This window comes from Sturnira hondurensis, unplaced genomic scaffold (genome assembly GCF_014824575.4).
Source record: "Sturnira hondurensis isolate 20B ecotype Veracruz unplaced genomic scaffold, ASM1482457v3 Scaffold0006413, whole genome shotgun sequence".
Taxonomy (NCBI): Eukaryota; Metazoa; Chordata; class Mammalia; order Chiroptera; family Phyllostomidae; genus Sturnira; species Sturnira hondurensis.
Genome location: NW_028079044.1, coordinates 28,487,662 through 28,506,888, shown reverse-complemented (window position 1 = coordinate 28,506,888; position 19,227 = coordinate 28,487,662). Strand labels below are relative to the sequence as shown.

The following is a 19,227-nucleotide window of genomic DNA, read 5'->3' as shown; positions in this document are numbered from 1 at the left end:
AAGCAGTGATGGAGGAATTGAGGAGCGCTGGTTTCCTTCCCATGTCCTTCTCTTGATGTAAATTTTGTCATATTAAGACTGCCGAATAAGCCCTGGCTGGTGTAGCTCAGTGGATTGAGCGCAGGCCTGTAAAGCAAAGGGTTGCTGGTTCGATTCCCAGTCAGGGCACATGCCTGGGTTGCAGGCCAGGTCCCCAGTAGAGGACACATGAGAGGCAACCACACGCTGATGTTTCTCTCCCATTCTTTCTCCTTCCCTTCCCCTCTCTCTAAAAATAAATAATAAATAATGATAAATCATTATAAAATAAGACTGCCAAATAAGATAAAATGGGGCAAAAATAAAGTGAAATGCTGCCTATATAAGATTATTTTGAAATGCTTCTCAAGAAGTTTTCACAAACAGAACTCACTGTCCTTCCTCTTTGCCTTTCAATAGTTTCCTGCTTTCTGTAACTTCTCCTTTCACGGTGCTCCTCCTGGCCCGCTGGCTTCTCACCAGAAGTTCTGCAGAGCAACACCGACTGTGACTGAATTCACTTCTTTAGGTCTTATTACACTGTTTGACAAATTTTCAAGTTACCATTTTTGTATTATTTTTGACGTTGGTCTTAGTGGACTTCATGTAAAAAGTTCAAAATACCTGAAGATGATCAGACAGTAAGTGAATGAGGAGAAACTGCCTTGTTATGTCAGGATGTAATAACTAACATTACCATTTGAAATAATCAAGTCCTTTGAAATAAAATTGGGTGCTAGTAAAATGAGATTTGGAAGCTAGGATTCTTTTTGCATATGACAGAAAACCTAACGGTAGGTTAAGCCAACAAGAAAGGCTGTTGGTTCCAGAAACAGAGAAGTCCAGGGCTTCGGGCCTCAAACTGGGCAGTGGGGACCTCTGATGTTTCTCCAGCTCTTGGCTCTTCTGCTTCTACGTCAGCTCTTTTCTGAGACAGACATTCCCCTGACGATAAGATGGCTGCCACACTGCCAACCACGTCCTTCCAGGTTCGGGTAGAAAGGCAGAGTCTCTTCCTGACACAGCAGGAGTCCCAGGGGTCACTCTGACTGCACTGGTCGTGGGTCCTGAGGGATGTGAGGCACTGATGTCCCAGAGTCTGGGTCAGAGCGCCACTCAGAGCACAGGGACAGAGTGTAGGGTATGCCGGCTCCCCTATAGGAATGCAGAGTGCCGTAGCCAATGGAAGGGGGCATGGATGCTGGGCGGCCTCGACACTCCTTCCTCACATAGAATGACCACACCTTCTCCACTCAGATGCTCTCAGAGGGAGAGATTGGCCAAGCAGTGAGTCAGAGACCCAGGATGTTAGAGGTGACTGCATTCAAAGAAACTGAATCCAGCAAAATCAATGACTTCCACAAGGTTATAATTTCTTTGTAGCATGGAGTGGGGGTGTGGTGAGAAGAAGTCCAGGTACTCTGGACCCCTCATGCAGACAGTCCCACTCAGTAACCCTAGGAGAAAAGATTAAGTGGTATCTTAGAACAAAAATATTTCTAAGGAATAGGCAAAAATCATAACATATTTTCTCTACTTCCCCATGTACCCAATAAGATATTAAAATAGATATCCGTATATTTATATGTATGTCTAGAGAGAGAGAGAGATTATGTACAGTATATAGATATGTGTATAGATACAAATCAATGAGTATATATGTATATGGGGGAAGTAGGTTTACAGTTGTGAGTACATGAAACACAGTTTATTCTTGTACTATTTTCCATATGAACAACTGTAAACCTACTTTTGCCCTACTCTGTACTCACACGCACACACGTGTATATATGGCAAGAGAGAGGAATTTACTGCATTTTAGACTCATGCCTGACTAACTGAAAAGAGGGGTTTTGCCCCCTTTCAAACGCAGAGAGTTACAGGATAATTATTGTTCAACACCAGGGAGAAGAATTTGATCATTTCAAGACTCCCCCACGGTTTGTGGTATTTTTATTGCTTTTCCTAAAGTTTATGTGCAAACATCTGAGTAAATACACAAAGTAAATATTCTTCTTAAGTCATTGTTATTGTTGCCCTTGCATCTGCCCCCTTCCCACAAGTGTCAGTGAAGTGCCGAAGGCAGAGATGGGGCGCGTTCTCTGTGACACATCTGGCAGGCCTGGGTTGTGTCTGGGGACAGAGTTGGTCACGTGGCCAGGGCAGCATAACACCGTGAGACTAATCTAGGCACAGCTTGTGTGAGGCTCTTACACAGAGAACAAAAGGCCATGAACCAAGGCCATGAACCTGGGATTCTCACACTTGCCACAAAGAGGCGGGGGGTTTTTTCCTGTGATTTAGAAACACAGAGAAATCTAATCAAATGTTGGTATTCAATCCAACATTTGACATGTTTTCTCCCTACGTGCAAGTGATCCCACCAAAATGAGCCTTATTAAGACCCTCTTTCGTGAGCTGGCTGCTCACCTGGCCTTTTCACTGTGGCCACTAGTGTTGACTCTTGTTCTCAGGTGTGGGTCACATGCTAGGTATAAAAGGGGCTCTCTGACCTACAGCTTTACAAATGTGTGTGGTAAGATGAACTTGGTACAGCCACTTTGGAACCCAGTTTGGCAATTTCTTACAAATTAAACATGCTCTAACCACATGCTCCAGAAATTGTGCTCTTTGGTTCTTAGGCAAAAGAGTTGAAAATTTACATCCACAAAAAGCCTGTACCTGGGTGTTTCCGGCAGCTTCATTCACAATTGCCAAAACTTGAAAGTAATCAAGATACGCTCTGTAGATGAATAGATAAATAAGCCATCCAGACCATGCAATATTATTCAGCACTAAAAAAATAAGCTACAAGCCACAACAAGATATAGAACCTTAAATGTATAACATTAATACCAAATGAAAGAAGCCAATGAAAAGGTGACATATATATGCTTCTACTACATGACATTCTGGAAAAGGCAAAATTATAGAGACAGTAAAAAGATCAGTGGTTTCCAGGTTGGGAGGGATGAATAAGAAGAACAAAGAAGATTTTTAGAGTAGTGAAACCATATCATTTAGGATTTCATACTGGTCATACCATAATGATGGATACACATCACTGTACATCCATCCAAGCCTATAGAACATACAACACCAAGATAAACTATGGATGTTAGGTGGCTGTAATGTGTCAGCGTAGATTCATGAATTGTTACAGACGTATGACTCTCGTGGGGAATGTTGATAATGGGGGAGGTTATACAGGTGTGGGGGGAATGGGGTATATGGGAAATCTCTGTATTTTCTCCCCAATTTCTCTGTCAACCTAAACCCACTATAAAGAAATAAAGTCTTAACACCATAAATGAATTAACAAATAAATAAGTGAGCTCCCTGCAATAGCCGCCAGTTAACTTAAGCTTCTTATACTTCTTCATTTATTCATTCTAAAAATATTTGTGGGTGCTTCCTACATTCTAGTTACTGAGGATAGTGAGCCAAGGGCAGAAAGCAATACTGAGAGTAACACACGATGTTTTTTATGTAAACCCAGCCCTCCTCTATGGCGAATCGGGAAAAATCCTTAGTCTCATCCAGAAGTCTCTCTATGTGGTTCGACACAGCTCCTTTCCTTTTCTGTTGTAAACTTTGCTTCACTCTCCTCGGGGGTTTGTGCTGTTGGTGGTAGTCAATCCCAATGGCAGAAAATTCTGAATTTCTCCATTTGTACATGGACAACTTCATCCTCTAAGTTCAGCCATCATTTTGTCAATAATATTCATGCATATTGGTCATGGCAGAAATCCATATAATGCTGGAATGTGAGAAACTTCCTCTTTTTCAATGTATATTTTTCAGTGTCCTGTGAGCCCCTTTGCCTTGAAACTCTGCTCACACCGCCCACCTGCGCTTCAACGGAATATTGAGAGGTGTTTCACAATTACTCATTTGCGGAAGGAAGTAGAAAGCTTCCAAGTTGAAAACAAACTTCAGGTAGTTTAATTACTTGGAAGAGTTTCCTCTATTCCTCACAAGTTCTTGAACTTTCTGTTCAACACCACTAGAAATTTCCTCTTAACTCCCTCAAATTACTATGATCTCTTTTACAGTTGCTACCTGAATCAAGAGATTGCTACTATTAAATTCCTATTTAGTGCACTAAACAGGAAGTGCATGGTCCTGGGCAGTGGGTAATCCAGTGAAGGTCAATGTGTCTCATCATGAGCTTCCCATGACTCACTTCAGGACCTGAAGCTGATCCCCCTGCTTCCCTGACCTGCTCGGTTGGGCAGACGGCTCAAATCCCAGCTCAAGCCCACTTACTTGACCTCTATGGTCTATGATGGACCATTTCTTTTCCTTTCTGCATTTTTAAGAAAATGTTTTATTTTCAATAGTCATGTTTAAGGTCAAGGGTACAATCTTGAAAATTGCAAAATATTGACAATTTTGGATGGCAGATTTGGACAATCTGAACCAAATGATTTTTCAGTCCCTATTCTAGCAAATTATCTGAAGTCTGCTTCTTCTTTTTTTTAATTAAAAAAATTTTTAATTTATTTTTTAGGGAGTGGCGAAGGGAGGGAAAAAGAGAGGGAGAGAAACACCAATGTGTGAGAGATACAGCGATCAATTGCCTCTTACATGCCCCCAGCTGGGGACCTGGGCTGCAACCCAGGCATTTTCCCCGTCTGGGAATCGAACAGGTGCTGAACCTACCGAGCCACTCCAGCCAGGGCATGAAGCCTTCTTCTTCTGAAATTCACTCTTCATCCTTACTAGGATGGATCAGGTCAGCTTGCCAAAACTGACCAGGTTATTATATTTACTTAATAGAAAGAAACTGCTCAAACTATTTATCCAGTAGATATCATTACTCTCTGTTCTCATCTCAAGATCCCCGATGCCACCAAACGTGTTGTCCATTAGTGGAGGATTGGATGAGTAAAGTGGGTGGGCTTCATACTGTGTCATCTTGTGCTGCAGATAAAAGCAACAAGTGAGATGAATAGACAACAGCAATCTTAGCTCTTTTTTTTAAAGATTTTATTTATTTATTTATCTTTAGAGGGGAAGGAGAGAGGTAGAGAAACATCAATGTATGGTTGCCTTTCATGCGTCCCCTGCTGGGAATTGGCCTGCATGGAACCTGCCTGAAACCCAGTCATGTACCCTGACTGGGAATCGAACCGCTATCCTCTGGTTTGCAGGCCTATGCTCAATCCACTGAGCTATACCAGCCAGGGCCCAATCTTAGCTCTTTAAAACATAGTGCTGCATAAGAACAATATAGTAAGAAAAAAACTATAGCACATACACACAAAATAATATGCTTTATTCTATAAAATAAGAGTATATATATTTATTTTTTAAAGATTTTATTTATTTTTTAGACAGAAGGAAAGGGAGGGAGAAAGATAGGGAAAGAAACATCAATGTGTGGTTGCCTCTCACATGCCACCCACTGGGGACCTGGCCTGCAACCCAGGTACGTGCCCTGACTGGGAATCAAACCAGCAACCCTTTGGTTCACAGGTCGGCACTTAATCCACTGAGCCACACCAGCCAGGGCAAGGGTATTTATTTTTTTATTGATGTGTAGAGAGAGAGAAACATCGATTTGTTATTTCACTTATTTATGTATTCATTGGTTGATTCTTGCATTTGCCCTGACTTGGGGGTCAAACCCACAACTTTGGCATATCAGACAACATTCTAACCAACTGAGCTACCCCGCTAGAGCCTAAGATAAGGGTATATTTAAAGAGATATAATGCACACATGAAAGTCGATACTTAAGGTGCAGAGTGAGGGATAGGAATGGAGGGAGAAAAAAAATCCAATCGAACAAGAGAAGCCCTGGTGAAAATGTGATCATAAGGTAGTATAAACAGAGAAGATGAAATTTTTAAGACCTCAAGAAAGGGCACAAATAAATAGTACTTTCAGAAACATCATCCTGTAAATTAATGCTTCCTGTAAGTTTCCATGGAATATGAACATTCTGAAAGATACGCATTCCCCCAGAGGAGAGTCTATGATCTAGCACATTTGGAAAACGTAAGTTAAATCAGGCTAATCAGGTGCTCTCAGAGCCTGTCACAGTCTGACCTTAGACCTCAGCCAAGATGAGGATATGCAGCCTTTCTCAAACTTCTTTGCTCTTCAAAGGCTTTATGCCAAATGCTGTTGTGCAGCACACAGAGCAGGAAATGATGCGCTAAACACTTACCCCAGTTACTCTCTTCCCTCAGGACACGCTTTACCATCCACTCCAGCCTGTGCTCCAGGTCTCATGTCTTCCACGAAGCCCTCTCAATGCCCTCCCAGGCAACCCACATCAATCTTTATTTTGATTGTATGGATGCAACTCTCTGGCCTTTCTCCAAAGGCCAATAAGCAATAAGATCAAAACACTTTACTGTTGCTGCAAAATACTTATTACTGCAGCAGCAATAGCAGAATGCAGCAGGCAGACTTTACTGTTGCTTCTGCATAGACTGTTTTTTAAGGATGAGTGTGATGTGATTTTTAATCTACATCCTAGCTTTTGGTTAAGTTGACTTGAATAAACTACATGGAGGGTTCTTTCGGCCAATCATTTCACAGCATCGAATCAATTGAGGTTAAAGTAATTTTTACTGTCTGCCTCTCTGACTAGGAGGTGAGGGCATCTCAACAGCCACAGAAAACAGCTTTCTTGGCAATGTTTTGATTCTTCAATAAATTTAAGGAAAAGTGAGAAGGCGAAGCAAGGACAATGATAGGCTTTCAAACACAGCTCCAGGTCAGTTGGTTTCTTAGCTTTGCTTAACCCTGTTCATCACTAGTATTCTATGATAAAGATGGTGATGAGGATAACAATGATGATGATGGAAAAAGGAAAAGAAGACTATGGAGGCGGTGATAGCTACCTTACAAAGCCCATGTTTCAGGGAAGATACTGTGCTAAGCCCCTCCTCTACCCTCACAGGTTTAACTAGAATGTTCACCAAAAGGCCCCTCGGACGAACACTGCCTTCCCCACCCATCCCCTCATAGACCTAACATTCCCACCTTTACATACCAGTTCCTAGAGTCCCTCCTACATCTTTAAACATGCCACCAGTACCACATTGGCACTACCTCATACAAATTCGTTTATTGTAGACCAGAAAACCTTAGTAAAATATTCAGTTTTGCTATGGTGTGAGGGGATGCTCTCCGAGAACAGAGACAGACGAAACGAGGCAATGCAGTTTCTCCTCCTGGTTTTTGCTTTATCAAGTACTCGACACTCGATAAGATCCCACCATTTATAAACAACAAATTTCAAGGTCCCAGGGGTTTTTAAGATCCATATAGATTGCAGCCCTTGCTCTTAGCACTTACCAGGGAGATAACCACCAACAAACGCATGGTACAACTGCTTTGCTGGAGGCACAAGGATTGTGTACGTAAAGTACACAGCCCCAAGACTTAGCGCAGAGGAGTGGTTTTCTTCTCCCTGTTCATCTGTGGGAGTCAAAGACAGCTTCACAGAGAAGCCTGCTGTCTTCGAGGATGTGTAGGCAGAGTGGGAGGCGACAGTGAGGTGCTGGTGAGTGTTTAACAACCGGCACTGCAGGAGGTAGAAAAAGAACAAGTGCAGCATTTGTCATTTCCATGGCGTAAATTCTCCTACTGCTGCAGATGTCAAGCTATCAGTGTGGTGTCACGGATCAGAGTTGGGACTAGATGTGCACGAGCTAGAAAGAGTCCGCTCCAGCACGCCACTGGAGGGACCTGATGAAAGGAGCAGCCCATGCAAAGGCATGGAGGTCTGGAAATGTCTGCTCGTTGCTGGGCTGTGGTCCCGCAGAGTGAGGCGGGGGCTGGGGGTGAGAGGGAATGGAGAAGCATGCTCGGCCTGAACCAGGAAATCCCCAAGAAGCGGATCATGAAAGAAGAATTTGGGAAGCAGTTTGGGAAGAGATTGCAAAAGACATTGAATGTTTGCGGTGTTCTCTTGTATGCAATTGTGTTCTGAACCATCAGGTTTTAGAGCAACAACAACTCCAGGGGCAGGCAGAGTGGAAGAGTAACAGAAGGCCAGGGAAACTGGGAGCAGGGCGACTGGTTCATCAATTTTCAAAATGGTCTGGAAAAGAGAGCTAAACTGCTGATGCTTAGTATCTCGGGGCCACAACTCAGCCACTTCAGTCCTACTCATATTTTCTACCTCAGTGTGTGCTTTAACTTAGGTCTCCAGAAAACAGCAAAAGGAAATAATAAAAATAATTTTAAAAGCAGTATTAAATATAAACTATACAATAGAGCACTTGACTTTATCAAACATAAATGTGCATGTGTATATTTTCATACACAGTGAATTCTTTTGTGAATATCTGTTCCCCCACAACAGGCAATAGCTTATCTGCTTCTGCTTATCTTCTTATTGCTCACCCTTATTGCCTCTTCCTGAGTATCACACTGGTCCCATTAAGCTCTCAGATGGGTTCTGTATTTGCTTGACATTCAGTTATACAAGTGCTCACCCCCTTTAACGCCAGGAAAGTTTGTTTCTGCAGCTGCAGCGCTCCTGCTGCTCAGAAAGCTGAGCCAGATTTCCTTGGCATCCAGTGCTGGACCTCAACTCCACATCTACCCTGGAGACAGCACACTTTCTCAGGCCTCCAGGCCTAAGCAACACTTCTGGCCACCTGCCTGATAATGGATGGCTATGGGTCGGTATCAGCTGACTGGGTGGACAGCACCCTGCAGAGTTCTAGTACCCTGGTCAATAGTGGTCCATAGGATGGCCAGGTAACTGCAGCCTCGGTGGTACTGCCACAGGTTTGTGATGCATTTACCCCATGGGTGGGCCTGAGCTTTGTAAAGGGAGGTATGAGTGTGACAGTGTTTGCAGAATCCCATACCAACTTGCTCTTGCATGCTTTTACTTTTCCCTGTTTTTCTTTCCCTTCTGTATCTGGCATTAGAACTAATCATTTGCTCCCAAAGCCTGAGACAGCATTGGCCTGCTCCTTTAACTCTTGTACCACCAGCAGGTGGGGATAGCAGCAACGGCAGCAGGAGAGCAGGGAGGTGAGCTAAGCGAGGGTGGAAAAGTCCACTGCAGTTTCTCACACCCCCTCGATGTAACCTCGGAGCCAAGGAAGCAGTTCTGCTCACTTCTTCCCCAACGTTCTGGTGTTATGCCACCCCACGTCTCCAGCTACACTGGAATGCCGTGCTTAAGAGTGCAGGCCTGAGTCTGATCACCTGATTCAAACCTTGCCTGATCACCTGCTAGCATGCTGACCTCAAGTGGGCCTGACAGATTTAGCAAAAAACAAATGCAAACAGGACACCTATTTAAATTGATCAGATAAACAATAAATAATTTTTAGTGTAAGTATGTCCCATGCAATATTTATACTGATCCATTATTTGTTAGTTATCACATTTGACTGGGTGTCCTGTATTTTATCTGGTGATTTTAGATAGGCAAGTGACTTAATTTCTGTGTCCAAGTTTCCTTATCCAGAACTTGGGGATAATAATAATGGGGTTTGCTACCAGAAAGGGTTGTTTTGAGGATTAAATGAGATAATATATGTAAAATGTTAGAACCTGCCTCCTGGCACACACTAATCAGTGCTCTATGGATGTGCAATAGAGTATGGTGAAGTACATGGCCGTGGGAGTCATTTAGACCAGGTTCAAGATGACCTTGAGCAAGTTATTTAGCTTCTCTGCACCTCAGTCTCATCATTTATAGAATGGGGACTTTTAAAGGTCTACCCATAAGTTGTTGAGAAGAGTAAATAAGACAATGTATGGCCCTGGCTGGTGTAGCTCAGTGGATTGAGCATGGGCCTGTGAACCACACGATTGCGGTTCAATTCCCAGCCAGGGCGCATGCCTGGGTTGCAGGCCAGTTTCCAGCAGGGGACACACCAGAGGCAACCATACATTGATATTTCTCTCCCTCTCTCCTTCCCTTCCCCTCAAAAGAGAAATAAATTTTAAAAAAAAAGACAATGTATGGAAATAATTTAGTACAATGCCAGGCTCAAAGTAAATGTGACGACAGTATTCTATGTTGCAGTCATAGGAACACCTTCCTCACCTCACCTCCCCGCCCCCTGCTCCCATGAGCTATCTTTACTGTGCAGCTTCTCCATCCTATTCCAGGGCACACTGGTGTCTCTTCCTTCTAATTTCTGCAGCCCTTGTTGATGTCACCAGCTACTGAACTCCTGGCTATATTCTGTCATGCACTGTGTGCTACTTGTCCCATTAGCCTTAGCTCATTGGTCAGATCCTAGAGGCCTTTTCCTCCAGCTCACCCCTTTGGGGCTGGGCACAACTTTCAGTACATATCTGTTGGTTAACTTTTTAGTGCCATCGTCATGGACCTGAGGACCAAGAGAAAGAGTCAAGCCTGCATATCCAATGACCTACTTTGTGAAATCAACAAGCAGAGAGGGAGAGTGTCAGCGCAGAGCTGCTGGGGCATGTGGAACCCAGAGAAAAGATACGAAGTATGAGGGCTGCCATTGTCCCGATCGTGGCCAAGCAAGGGATTAAGGAGCTTGCCTCCTCCAAGCGTCTATCTAGGTCTGTGTCACTGGTAGGTTCCTCCTCTGAAATCTTGCTGGTGGTCTTGAGACCCAAAAATGTTCTGCACACTGTTACTGAATAGATCAAGGCTAATGCATGGAAAACACAGCCTTAGACCTCAACAAGGTACAAAACCAAAGTTTCCGGTACATCCCAAACAGAGTAACAATAGTAAAAACCTTTATACCAGTGCTTCTCAACATGGACTGCATATTACAATCACTTGAGGAGCTTGAAAAACTACCCAATTCAACTTGGCTAGTCTGGATGGGGGTTCTGGACACCCAGAGTTTCAAAATAAAACATTCCCAGGTGATACTTTTAAATTTTTTTTGTTTTTCAACTACAGTTTACATTCAATATTGTTTTGTATTGGCTTCAAGTGTACAACATAGTGGTTGGACAATTACGTACTTTAGAAAGTGTTCCCTCCTCTCCAATATTTCCAGTACCCACCTGGCACTGTACCTCATTACTTCAATATTATTACATTCCTGTACCTGGTGCTGTATTTTACATCCCCGAGGCTCCTCTGTAACTGCCAATGTGTACTTCTCAATCCCTTTGCAGTTTTCACCCAGTCCTAAACCTCCTCCCCTTCCACCAGTCTGCTCTCTGTATCTATGTATCCGTTTTAATTTTGTTTGTTCACTAATTTTGTTCTTTGGATTCCACATGTAAGTGAAATCGCATGGTATTTGTCTTTCTCTGACTGACTTATTTCACCGAACATAATACTCTCTAAATCTATCCATGCTGTTGCAGATGGTAAGATTTCATTCATTTTTAGGATCCATTGTATGTATGTATCAACCACTTTTTTATCCACTTGTCTATTGATGGGCACTTGGGTTGCTTCCATATCTTGGCTATTATAAATAGTGCTGCAATGAAAATAGGGGTGAATATATTTTTTCAAATTAGTGTTTGGGGCTCGCTTCAGATAAATACCCAGAAGTGGAATTGCTGAGTCATAAAGCAGTTATATTTTTAATTTTTTGAGGAACCTCTATACTGTTTTCCATAGTGGTTATCTCAATCTGCATTCCCATCAACAGTGCAAAAGGGTTCCCTTTTCTTTGCATCCTTGCCAATACTTGTCATTTATGGTTTACTGAAGATAGCTATTCTGACAGGTGTGAGATGGTATCTCCTTGTGGTTTTAATTTGCATTTCTGACAATTAGTGACACTGAGCATCTTCTCATATCTCCATTGGCCATCTATATGTCCTATTTAGACAAGTGCTTATGCAGGTCTTCTGCCCTCTTTTTTTATTAGAATTTTTTTTCGCTGTTGTGTAGTATGCGTTCTTCATAAATTTTGGATATCAACCCCTTATCGAATGCATCTCCCATTCAGTGGGTTGACTTTGCGTTTTGTTGATGGTTTTCTTTGCTGTGCAAATACTTTTTAGTTTTATGTATTCCATATATTTATTTTTTTGGTTTCCCTTGCCCAAGGAGATATGTTAGAAAAAATATTGCTGAGAGAAATGTCACAGATTTCACTGCCTAGGAGACTTCCACCAAGATGGAGGCGTAGGTGGAAACACTATGCCTTCTCCCACAACCAAGTTTAAAGACAACAAAGTTTTAGTAAACAAAAACACAGCCAAAACACAGAAAATTGAACTATACGGAAGTCTGACAACAACGAACCGTTCAACCGGACCAGTAAGAGGGGCAGAGCCAGCAGCGGAGTGAAGTCAGACAGGAAAGATCCCCTGACCTAGGCATGCAGGCAGCCGTGGGCGGATCCCAGGCGTGGGGTAGCAACGGGCGGACCCAGTGAGGGCACAAGGCAGCAGGTTGACCGCGGTCACACATTCACTCGCAGATAAACCAGCGAAGGAGTGAGCAGTGAGACAGACCTTACAGGCCCCAGTGGCGGGAAGCAGCAGAAGGGACCGCCATTGCCCCTCTTTGACCCCGCCCCCACATACAGCGTCACAACCCAGCAACTGGGTCGCCCCACCCTGGTGATCACCTAGGGCTCTGCCCCTCATACGTAACAGGCATGAACAGACCAAAGCATGGCTCAAGAACAACTCAAAGCCCCACAGCCAATAACTCTAAGCGACCAAGAAATAGCCAACCTCTCAGATGCACAGTTCAAAACACTGGTCATCAGGATGCTCACAGAACTGGTTGATTTTAGTCACAAATTAGAGGAACAAATGAAGGCTAAACTAATTGAAATGAAGGGAAATGCACAGGAAACCAATAGTGATGGAAAGGAAACTGAGACTCAAATCAAGGGAGTGGACCAGAAGGAAGAAAAAATGACCAAACAGAGAAGTATGAAGAAACAAGAATTCAAAAAAATGAGGAGAGGCTTAGGAACCTCCAGGACATCTTTAAACGCTCCAACATCCGAATTATAGGAGTACCAGAAGGGAAAGAGGAAGAGCCACAAGTGGAAAACTTATTTGAACATATCATAAAAGAGAACTTCCCCAGTCTGGCAAAGGAAATAGACTTCCAGGAAATCCAGGAAGCTCAGAGAGTCCCAAAGAACTTGGACCCAAGAAGGAACACACCAAGGCACATCAGACTTACATTAGCCAAGATTAAAATGAAGGAGAGAATCCTAGAAGCAGCAAGAGATAAGGGGACAGTCACCTACAAAGGAGTTCCCATCAGACTGTCAGCGGATTTCTCAAAAGAGACCTTCTAGGCAAGAAGGGGCTGGAAGGAAGTATTCCAAGTCATGAAATCGCTTTATTTGCTAGAGAAATCTAGCAAATTGCTTTATTTGCTAGAGCCATGCAAGGCAAATGGGGAAGCTATTGCTCACATTCTACTGTTTGGTTGACAATGGGAGGGTTTTAAGGAGTTTCAGGGAACAGGTATGAAGAAAAGCTGGCAGGGCGAATTTAATTGGAGGACCATGGAATGTGGCCATTAATGGTAAGGGGCTTTAGCACCAGATACAGTCCCGGACAACCTACCCTTCACTTCTGAGAGAGTCCCAGTTTTCAAGTTCTGGTCGTGTCCTGATCCATCGGCTGCTTAGGAAGAGGCGAGACTTTGTTTTTCCCAAGGCAGCTGGATAACAGGGTTGGCACATGTACAGTGCTGTTTCTGTAAAATAACTCGAGGGTGGTAATCACCAATCTGCTGTAAGAGAGCAGAACCAGTCTGAAGCTGGTCAATGTCATTTGTGTGCTGCTTCACAGGTTGAGACCCAAATACCAGTTGTTTTTTCTGCTTCGGGACAGTAGATAAAGCAAGTCTAAAATTACTTGATGTTCTTCCAAATTACTGTGTAATTAACTATCACTGAACAAACTTCATGGAACACTTTGCCAGTGGCACATTCCCATATCCTGTTCAGTGAGCAAACTGAAAGCCAATTTTCTAATGCAGGGCAAACTCTGGTTTGTGGGAGCTGATTACGAAAATCACCTGGTGGCCCGAGGCAGAAACAGAAATCACAAACTACGGACTGTGAGAGCTGGAGGAGACGTTGGAGCGGAGCCCTCCAAACTTTAGTGTGCACACGAGTCACCTGGGGGCTTGTTGGGCCCAGGTGCTGCTGGTTTGGTGGGAGTGGGGAGCTGTCTGAAGCCCACATTTCTAACAAGCTCCCAACTGGCCGCAGGAGAACGTTTTGATAGCAAGGACTTGGAGTAAGTCTGTATTCCAGAGCTTTTAAAAATTTCCAGTGCCTGCCCTGGCTGGTGTAGCTCAGTGGATTGAGTGCCAGCCTGCCAACTGAAGGGTCCCTGGTTCAACTCCAGGGGCACATGCCTGGGTTGTGGGCCAGGTACCCAATAGGGGGCATGTGAGAGGCAACCACACATTGATGATTCTCCCCCTCTTTCTCCCTCCTTTCTTCTCTCTCTAAAAATAAATAAATAAAATAAAAAATTTTTCCAGTGCCTAAACTTCCCCCAGATCTAGTGAGTTAGAATCTGTTGGTACTGGGGGCCTCAGTACCAACATTCTCTGAAAGTTCCCCCAACTGAAACTAATATGTAGCCAAGACTAGGAACCACCCATCTGGCCCCTGAGGAAACTGAGGCCCAGAGACGTGAAGCCGTAAAAGAGCCAAGTGAGGGTCCCACATTTTGAAACCAGCACCCAAGGTGTGGGCTACAAAAACCTTCTTCCGCAATTACATAAGCACAGAGAGTAGACTGGTGGTTGGCAGGGGCCAGGGAGGAGGGAAAGAGGAAATGACTCCTAGTGAACACTGGGTTTCTTTTCGGGGTGATGAAAATATTCTAAAATTAGAGCGTGCTGATGGTTGCACCACCATGTAAATATACTAAATGGCACTGGGTGGTACATTCTGAATAGCTGAATTCTATGGTGTGTAAATTATATCTCAAAAAACTACATAGAAAAATGTTTAAACTCTTCACTATCATTTTGCTTCATCTGATTAAAGAAATTCTAAAAGCAGTGGATAGGGTATAGAAGAGAGGAGGGGTGCAGGTGTGTGTGAAGGAGGTGACACCTGATTGGATGCGGGCTAGTCCAAGGGTGTTTTCAGCTGAGATTTCTTACCTCTTAAAAGCCACCCTCGTTCCCGGACCCCATGGGCCACCAGTTTTATGGCATCCTCAGTCTCCGTTCCACACGGGCTTTCACTTGCAGGGTGACATTTAGAGCTGAGTCTTCAAAGTTTCAGTCACTATCAGGTCACAAGGATTTCAAAGACACACCTACTATTTTTAGGGAAAAGAAGATTTTTTTCTATGCAAATTAGGGCTACAATCGGATAGTCTCCCTCAGATGGCTTTTCACTTCAGCAACAAGGAAACAGGAAATAAAACTTTTTCCGTAGACGTCATCGCTATCAGTTTGACATTTAAGGTTCACGCATAATTTTTTTCATTATTCTAGAGAGGGGGAGAGAGAAAGACATCAGTTTGTTATGCATTTATTGCTTGCTTCTCGTAAGTGCTGAGCCTGCAGCCTTGGTATATCTGGACGGCACTCGAACCAACTGACTCATGCATATTTATATTTCAGAAGCTTCAGTAGATCCCAGTAATAATTAGGTTGAGGGTGATAAACAATCAACAATCTATAGATTGTTGACAAGCAAAAGCGTTTAACAATAAAATAAGAAAAGAGATTCTACAGTGCTAATCCTCTTCACAGTGAAGGCTGGAGAAGTTAGGGGAAAATGTCTTCATAAGATTGGCTATCTTCTCCTTTTTCAATTTTACCCGAAAGGAATGGTTTCAAATGACACGGCCTGATTTAGATACCAGAGCGTTCCATACCCCAAAGGACATTCTGTTCTTCCTAGTTAATTCCTGAAGTTCAACCATAGCCAATCAGGGAAGTGGTTTTCCCAGTCACTGGACTTGAATTAATTGTTAATTCACACAACAATTTCAGGGCCATTAACCAACAGAGGATTTCTTTATACACACTCCTCAAAAACTTTCTCTGAGGAATGGGAGGGTGAAAGAAGAAAGCTGTAATTATTCTTTCATCGCTTGAGTGAAAATGGGAAGTCTTAATAAATGGACGTGAAGGCAGGTATTCAAAGCCCTTTGTTTTCTGGGAAAGGATCAGAAAACATAGCGGGTGGGTTTCCAGTCCACTGAGGTTGCTTAAGAAGTCTGTGGTGCAGCCCACATTTGTTCTGTGGCATTTTTGAACCTACCTTCAAGAGAAGATGAAAGACACAGGGACAGGCTTTCCCCTCCATTCTTCTGGGGCTGGGATAGATTCCTGATCCTCAAAGTGTGGCCCTTGTGTTCATGGTGGAAAAATGGTACCAGGCATTAAACCTCAGTTCCTCGACCTTGGCACTTGAGCTCTGGCTGAGAAAAAATTCGGAGCCAAGACTCAAACTGCAAGAGAAAGTGTATTTAGAAAAATCAGAGGTAGGAGAAGTGAGCCTAGAAAAAACGGGCTCAGGAAATGAGTGACAGGCCAAAGTAGGGACCTTGGAGCTCAGGAGAAAGAGACAAAAAAAACAAAGAAAATGGGCTTTGAGGGAAGAAGTGGGAAAGATTCCCAGCGTTGGGGTCAAGGGGAGGGGGAGAGGGAGGGAAAGAGCCCTGGAGAAAGACCGGGGTGGCAAAGGGCACCAGCAGGCTCTGAGAGAGCCTCACAAGGTCCCTAAACCAAGCAAGGGCTTTTGTCTGGAGGTCTCAGGGGAGAATCCCAATAGAACATTCAGCAGCTTTCCAGGTCTCCACTGATTTGTTCTCGCCAGGGGATCATTAGTCAACGCAGGTGATTGTGATGTCAGCCGTTGGTTCACTTGTTTGATTTTGCTGCTTCTCTGGCCTTGGAGCTGAAACAAAGCTGAAGCCTAGATATCATCTACCAGGGGTTAGTGCTTAAGGGAGTGGTTGTCCTAGAGCTTATAGTCGTGCCTGTTGCTAAGCGCCCAGGGTTCTCCACCCTGGTAACCCTCTGCACCTGGCCTATTGTAACGAATCTGTGTATGTCTCTCTAACTGCCTACTACACTTGGACCAGCAGCCTTGGCACCACCTGGTAGCTTGTTAGAAATGCAGAATCTGCACTCTCCCTCCCAGGAGTACAGCTGTGCCTGTCCGTCCCCCCTCTTCTTCCCCTAGAGGTCTGCATCTCCTAAACTCCAAGGGACCCCGAGAGACTTGCAACCAAGGGAGCAATGGGCAGTGGCAGCTCATTCCAGGCGAACTCCCTGAGCCTGTCTGAACCAAGGCCTCCTTTGGTTTAGAGACCCCACCTAGTCTCTCCCCTGCTGCGCCGTCTGTCCTAAGCCATTTCTAGTTTCACTGTCCCCAGCTTTAATAAATGTACTCTCAAAATTAAAAAAAATAAATAAATAAAGCAGAATCTCAAGGCCCTCCCCAGAACTGCTCATTTAAAACCTGTGACGTAACAGCCCACAGGTGACTCAAATCACATCAAAGTTTGGGAAACTAGTCTAGACTGTTGTTGAACTTATCTGCACATTATAACACTCGTAGAGCTTTTTAAAGTCCCAGTCTTTAACAAATTAATCAGAATCTCTCAGACCATCAGAACCACCAGTATCTTTTAAGTTTTCCAAACACTTCTAATGTGTAGCCAAAGTAGAAACTGATGGCCTAAATCAAGTGCTAGCAAACTTTCTCTGTAAAAAAGCAGATAGTGAATATTTTAGGCTTCCTGGGCCACACCATTGCCATCACAACTACTCAACTCTTCAGAACTCCCAGTGACAATATGTAAATGAACGACCGTGCCTGTCTTCCAATGAAGCTGACACTGGACACTGATCTTTGAATCTCCTATGTTGCACACAAAATTGTTTTTATTGCCTCAACCAGGTAAACACATCAAAACTATTTTTAGCTTGAGGGCCGAACAAAAACAGGTGAAGACAAGGTGGGATTGGCCCTCTAGTATGGTTTGCCTGTTCCTTAATCAAGTCACTTTCTTACCAAAGTGGGGAAAAACCTGAAGATTTTCCCTTTAATCTAGGCTGATGCGTAGCACTTACGCAGTGCCAGCCACTAAACACAAGTTCACATCCTAATGTCCTGTGCTTGATGGAAGTGCTGTCTTCACAGAGGACAGCTCAGAGCTCTCCAGACTGCTCCTGGTGGATAAAGAGAACCTGAATGGGAGTCCCCCCAGCCAACTGCCACCTCCCACTGAGTTCTGAAGATTTGGGTCACTCATTGCCCTCAGGACATTTCATTGGTTACTTCAAGGAGTTTCAAAGGAACTGGAGAAAGTGAAACGCCTGCCCTTGTGGATTTTGAAAGGTAATGGATGACAAGACAAGGAAATCATTTAATAGGATAAACACATATTACAATCAATTATGTTTGCTTATTTTTTCTTGCTGGCATTTTCATCCTAAATAGGGAAAAGGTTATGAGAGAACCTGGATCATGTTGTCTACCAGATTAGCGATGTGCTTTAATTGGGTAACTACGTTTGTTTTTCTAAAGAAGTGGTTCGCAGTTCCATGGCAGTCAAGGGAAATGAAGGTCATTTAATTTTCCCTCTCTGTCAGCCTTGGTGCTGTGGTTTTGTGCATGTGCTTGTTCTTTAGGGATGATTTAAAGCTGATATGTATCACTTAGCATTTACTTTTCCGTTAAGATTTAGATCTTTTCCTGTCAACGCAAAGAAGCATCAAAACCTATAGAGACTTTTTATAGGAATTTATATGAGCCAAAACGGAAGATAATTGTCACGGAGCCAGATCTCAAATGCTCAGGGGAATAACAGTTTTGCGATTTCTTTTATGCATTTGAAATTAAGGAGGAAACATAAGGAAGATTACATGGAAGTGGGAGAAAAGCAAGGAGGGGATCAGATTACAGGGGCGTTAAGACTTTGTGCTCTCTCGAGGGTTCATACTTCTGGTACAATATTTCAAATGCATGTTAACCTAGGTGCACAAGAACAATGGGCAGGGCTGGCCCAAAACCCTTCACTGAAGAAGTTAGAGACCTGCAGCATGACTACCTGCCATGACCTGCCCAGGAATTTCTGATCAGGTAGCCCTGTGAGGTTACTTTTCATAGAGCCCCTGTTTTTTTGTCCACATCCAATCTGTAGGCTGCCTTCAGGAGTCTCTTTGAATTAGCATTTAAACATTAACATTAACATCTCTTTTCTTTTCTTTCTTTTTTTTAAGATTGTGTTTATTTATTTTTAGAGGGGAAAGGAAGGAGAGAGAGAGAAATATCAATGTATGGTTGCCTCTGGTGT

At 43.5% G+C, this 19,227-nt stretch overlaps 1 long non-coding RNA gene across 1 annotated transcript; it reads right to left on the bottom strand.

Moving 5' to 3' along the window:
* Positions 1 to 1,301: 1,301 nt before the first annotated feature.
* Positions 1,302 to 13,713, bottom strand: LOC118988578 (uncharacterized). The gene is made up of 4 exons (XR_005066813.1): positions 13,504 to 13,713; positions 7,336 to 7,564; positions 4,684 to 4,944; positions 1,302 to 1,475 (listed from the first exon to the last, which is right to left on the bottom strand). It is a non-coding gene; the product is annotated as an uncharacterized LOC118988578 (long non-coding RNA).
* Positions 13,714 to 19,227: the final 5,514 nt, after the last annotated feature.